This window comes from Triticum aestivum, chromosome 6B, assembly GCF_018294505.1.
Source record: "Triticum aestivum cultivar Chinese Spring chromosome 6B, IWGSC CS RefSeq v2.1, whole genome shotgun sequence".
NCBI classification, from domain to species: domain Eukaryota; kingdom Viridiplantae; phylum Streptophyta; class Magnoliopsida; order Poales; family Poaceae; genus Triticum; species Triticum aestivum.
The window spans coordinates 12,865,337-12,871,512 of record NC_057810.1 but is presented as its reverse complement, the minus strand read 5'-3'; the positions used below and the strand labels follow the sequence as shown (position 1 = coordinate 12,871,512).

The window sequence follows — 6,176 nt, the reverse complement described above, 5'->3', positions numbered from 1 at the left end:
GCAGCGCTGGCCGGCTGCACCGGTGCTGCGAGGTCTCTATCCAGCAGGTACCATGGTGGGTGCATCAGTTCTCTGCGTCGTCGCAGTTTTCGTTACAGAGGAGACAAGGAGTGGATGGGAGACGTGGGAACAGACAACAGGATGTGTTGCTGAGATGGACGCGCACCGGCGCTAGATAAGACGGCACATTGGCATGTAGACATGGGAGGCACATGGGAAGAAAGAGCCATAGATGGTGTCGAATTTTGTACAGGCTACTTCAGATTTTGCCTACTGAGTCAAAATCTGGAGAGTCGCATGGTGGTAACCTGAAAACAACCCTGCGATTAGGCTCCACACGTGAGAAAACAATTTATTTTTTTGAGAGGAGTGTAACAAAACAATTTTGCGGACTACTGGTTCGGTATAGTGGGCTACTCTCCACTGTACTGTATATGGGCCTTAACTATTGCCTGGTCTCTCTCACTACACTTTGTCTCAAAATAAAATACCCAGCACGGCTCGGGCCGGAAGACAGGAGCGGCAGCGGCAGCCGCGATGAGACGACCCATCCCCAGTGGCGCCGGACGTGGCCTCTTCTTATTCTTCTTCCGCCTCCTCCGATTTCGTCGATGTGAGTTCTTCTCTTTCTCTCGATTTCTTCTCTCCGCACTCGTGGGGAACCCTAGCCCGATTCCTTTCTTTTCTAAATCCTACCTACAACTGCTTACTTGTGGGTCAACTGATGGGGGAAGGAAGATATATGATGGATGCCGCCGAGATCCCCCAACGGTGAGATTTCATTTGGCGCAGTTTGCTCCGGCTATGAGATATCGCCCCGCTTTTTTGTTGTTGTTGGCTGTTACCCCGTTGTAATCTGTTTGGAAACTGTGCGGTCCCTATTTTTGTTCAATTCCACTTTTTCTTTTCTCTTCATCTTCTTTTTCTGTAGTAAAAAAAACCTTTCTTTAGTGAAATCAGGGATCTGTCACTTCCAAAAAAGAAAAGAGAGATAGATTGATGGACGATATGTTTGTAATTGAAGAAATTAGTCTCTTCCATTTGTTTGTCACTGATGGTTTCGATTTCATAGGGTTAATCTGGAGAAAACACCATGTGTGAGTGTGGATGGCGAGATGCAGCGGTCCTCCACAGGGTGGATGGCAGCTGCCGTATCCGAGGTGTTGGCCGACGATGACCTCCTCGTCGAGATACTCCTCCGCGTTGGCTTCCCCACCACCCTCGTTCGTGCCGCCCTTGTTTGCAAGCGATGGTACCACCACGTCTCCAGCCCCAGCTTCCTCTGTTGTTTCTGCGAGCGCTACCCGCCCCGGCTCCTTGGCTTCTACATCGATGGAGGGTCGGTCTGGACGGTCGGGCACACCGCTCCGCACTTCGTCCCAATGCTGCCCCAGCCCCCAGAGCTTGCTCCTGTCGTATGCCGCATGCCAAGCCACGGCTTCGTTGTCCATGAACAGATCATATTATGCAGGAATGGCACCGTCTTCACCATGCACCGCAATTCAAACAGATTGGCACTTGAGGCGCATAACCCTCTGTGCCCTGATAGAGGCATGGGCGCCGTCCCATCACTTCCAAGAGCCCAGGAACCCATGCAACAAATTCTCGGTGCAATCCTCTCCAAAGAAGAAGAAGGCGGCTTGTCCTACCTGTATGTGTTGGCCGAATGGATCGGGGGGACAAGAAATTTCAGGATGAGCGTATATATGTTGCAAGACGGCGTCTGGTGCATGCAAAGCTCAGCCACAGACCAAATCATTCTTCCGCTAACGGCACCAAAAGCTGAGGTCGTCGGCAGCAAGATCTATATGCTGTCTGCCTTCAGTGATGAAATTATTGTCATTGATTTAGTGACCTCAAGTTTATCTAGAATTCCACTCCCACACAGAGTGAAGTATCACCCTTTTAGCACCACCTTGTCTCGGGCCGATGACGCTTCTGGTGTATATCTCACCCATGTCCATATCAATGAGCATCAACTTTGCATCTGGCTCCACAAAGGTGATAACTGGTTGCTGGTCCATACCATTTGTTTGCGTGAGATGTGTGCTAATCTGAGGATGCTAGATCCCACGCTTGAGCATATTGGTGGTCCCTATCTATGCCACATCGGGCATAATGCTGAGTTTGTGTTCTTGAAAATGTGTGGTTGCATGCTCTATCTGGACGTCACGAGCAGGATACTGTGTAAACTACATGAAACAGCATAAAAGTATCGGCGTTTCAGTGTTGTCTATCCTTTTTTGATGGTTTGGCCTCCCATATTCCCGGGGCTCAAAGATAATCTTGCAAGGTTTGCCTTTTTCCCTTTAGATGTCCTTTATATTGCTCTTATTGAGGTTACATGGTTTGGCAATGTGCATCATTAATTGCACTCCTTCGGATAACTGTGGGATGGTATCAATATATGATAAAAAATGTAGGCCATTTTACTAGTACTTGTAGCGACTTTAGATAACGCTTGCTATGATGTCTTGAAAACTTATTGTGCACTACCCTTGCATGTGGGTGCAGGTTACTTTTGATAATGCTCGTGTTGGCACCACAAGTCATGCTTGCTGAACTGGCTCTTCCCCTTTATTCTCATAATAGCAATATGTAGTGGACCTGAAAATTACTTGTTTTGTTCTTTTAGCATGGACATCTCATTCTTCTGCATCTTCTTTTTTCCCGAACTATCAGTAAAAACTAAAAACTGAACCCACAAAAATACGAAACAAATATGTATAAGAGCTGAGAGATGCCTAGTGTTGTCTTGTTTCCCACTGTATTTTCTTGTCCTGAAATATTATCACAAACCCATCAGTCCTGGAATTTGTAGCTACTGCCTAGTGGATAAATTTTTTTGTACTGAGTACCATTTAACTTTGAACCACAACATATTTACGAGCATTTTTATTTTTATTCTGAATGTTGCTTAGTGGCTCTTTTCGTATTGAGCACAAGTGCATCGTAATTGTAATTTTTACGCAGTTACTTGAGCTTATGCACGAGTGGTGATGCAGATATGTCAGTTAATTTTTTCCCTTTATATTAGAAGTGGGTAGTCCAGGGCTCCAGGCTAACCGTAGGTAATTTGTGTTTGGTGCGCCATTTTTCCTTCTATGATCAGATTTTCGTTGTACTGGAATACAAACTATAACTTGGAACTTTAGCGGTCTGAGGTATGAAGGCATTTCACCTGTGCTCCTGTGGTTTCTTGGAAGAAAACAAAACTATATTGATGCACAGACGCACCGATATACCCCCTCCCCGATAACATTATTTTCCCATGTATATGTATATTGCGTCGTTGTCGATATAACCCCCTCTCGGATAACTTCGACAAGGGGCGGTCGATATATATACCCACTCTCGACCGTGATAACTTATACCACGGGAGCACCCCCCTCGGCCCTCTCGCTCGATCAAAACTCTCGAGGACACCCAAATCCTAGAGAAAAAATGATGTTGGCCTCCTACCCCCTCCCTCCGCGCCCCTACCCGACGAACTCTCTCGAGGCCACCCAAATTTACCAAGTTAAAAGAGCGTTGTCATCGAGGCCACCCCAAACCCTTGAAGCGTTGTGTCGAGGCCACCCCAAACCCTTGAAGCGTTGTCTAGGCCACCCCAAACCCTAGAGAAGCAGCGTAGAGGCCACTAACATGATTCCTTATTATGATTAGCTAGCTAGTTCTACGTTTGCCACTAATATATATCCATCTGTACCATGTTTGAATAATAATTGACATGTTGTCAATATTTGCAGAAACTATGGAGCACTCCCAAGACGAAGCAACAGAAGAGATGTTGGGGGAGATAATCGCACAAGGAAGTGATGTCGTTGCGTCGTTTCTCAATGACACCGATGGTCAGGAAGGACCGGGTGAAGAAGAGGGCTATGTTCATGATGGCTCCGGTGACCCATTAATGCCGGTACAAGAAGAGGGCTATGTTCATGATGGCTCCGGTGACCCAATGGAGGTACAAGAAGGAGACCGTGCTGATTGCTCCGGTGACCGAACCGAGTTCGGCCAGGTATATATATATTAGTTAAGCCCGTGTTGACTAGTTAATTGATGCATTCATTGTTTTCATATGTACACATATTAATTAATCATCTTTCTTCTTTTTCTCTAGCCCTCCGGATCGAGCTCAACTTCGGTAAAAAAACGAGGCCCGGAGAAAAAGTTGCACTCAGATGAAAGGTTTGAGATCACAGCAATCGCGTGCGATGGCAAGCCGATTGAACCCATCCGGACAAGGGATGCATTTCGTGCTCAGTGCGGGGTTCTTGTTAGAGACAAGATCCCGATCAGTATCCAGCAATGGTTAAAGCCAAAGAAGGAAGACGCTGAGGAGCCGACGTCTTATGTCTCCGATATGCAGAAAGAAGATCTTTGGACAACGCTTAAGACAAATTTCACCCTACCGCCAGAGGAGGATCTATAGAAGCCAGGTAAAGAGAAATTGATCAAGTCTCATGCTCTTAAGAAGATGGCAGAACTATTCAGGAGGTGGAAGATTGAGCTGAAAACGTTTGTCGACAAAGAAGAGACACCAGAATTCATCGGAAAGTATGAGAAGATCAGAGATCAATGGCCCGCATTTGTGGCCCACAAGACATCAGAAAAGAGTAAGAAGATGTCAGCAACAAACAAGATTAATGCTGCGAAGAAGAAGCATCACCATCGCACGTGGTCAGGTGGTTACCTCAAAGCCCGACCTTTGTGGGACAAGGCTGAGAATGACCTGATTGCTAAAGGGGTCAAACCAGAGACATTGAGATGGCCAGACCGTTGCCGGACTTGGTTCTTTGGGGTTGGCGGTACTTTGGACCCTGTATCAGGGAAGTGCGTTTGGACGGAAGAGCAACTGCGAATACCCGTCAGGAAGCTTCGGCCCTATATCGCCGCAGCACAGGAAGGTACGTTCGTTCCAAACAGAGAGAAGGACGAGCTCACAATGGCCCTCGGGAATCCTGAGCACCCTGGACGGACACGAGGCATGCCAGGCTCCCTTTCGTGGAAGGCTGGGTTTCCGGACGCAAGGGGTTAGAAAACCCTGGAGAGGAAGAAGAAAGTGGAGCATAGCCAACTGCACGCGCTACACGAAAGGGTACAAGGGCTAGAGGAACGAGAAGCAGATCGCAGCAAACGACCTGCCGAAGCTTCCCCTGAAGCTATCCCGCCATCTCAGCGGAGAAGCAGCGTGGCTTCCATTGAGCAGACTCAGCAGCTGGAGCCTGTCTTCACGGGCTACCCCGTGGATGCTATCACAGAGTTTCAACATTGCCACCTTATGACGCGATGGATGACATTGAATGTCAAGGCGGCTGTTGGCTCTGTTATACCTAATGAACCTGGCTCAACCTAGTATGGCCAGCCGATTCCAGAAGGATATGCTAGGGTGATGGTGGATCAAATAACGGACGTGTTTGAGGACCTTGAGCTTGAACACCCTACGGGTGAAGGGGAGATTCGGCTGAAGTCTTCTCTGAAGACTCCATGCCTATGGCGGAAGGAGATCATCAACCATCCGAAGTGGACGCCTCCGCCTCCTCCTCCTCCTCCGGCGAATCAGAGCACTCCGCCTCCTCCTCCGGCGAGTGATCAGGGCACTCAGCCTCCTTCTCCGGAGTGTGGCAGCACTCCGCCTCCTTCTCCGCCAGCGCCAGCGCGCCCGAGCAGCCAGCAGCCTCCTCCTTCTCCGCCTCGCCAGCAAGGGCAAAAGAGACCCGCCGCCGCCCCGGCTGCTCCGGCGTGTCGTAGTCCTTCTCCTCTGCCTCATAAGCAAGCACGAAAGAAGATAGCCGCAGCCACTCCATCTGCTCTGGCGTCTAGCTGTACAGCCAGAGGCGGGAGGCAATACAGATACGGTCCATCTCTCAAGCCTCTAGAGAAGATACCGTACGAGAGGACCGAGGAGGAAAATGCGAAGATCGTGCAGACCGAAGTGAAGGACTTCTTTGAAGGGTTGAAAGCAAAGAGACATCCACCTCCGGAGGAGAAGGTAGATCCGGTGGAAGCAAAGTGCACTATCGGTGCCCTCAGGAAACCACCAAAGTCTCCGCCGAAAACCAACTATGAGCGGATTACTTCAAAGACATATCTCGAAGCTAACCGGTCGGGAAGTACTGTCAGTGATCAAAGGTTAAAAGAACGAGCAGCTGGGAAAAAATTGCCCAGCTCAGCGA

At 48.7% G+C, this 6,176-nt stretch overlaps 1 pseudogene; it reads left to right on the top strand.

Annotated features, from left to right (window-relative positions):
- The first annotated feature begins 745 nt into the window (after positions 1-745).
- On the top strand, positions 746-2,562 carry LOC123138598 (uncharacterized; annotated as a pseudogene).
- Positions 2,563-6,176: the final 3,614 nt, after the last annotated feature.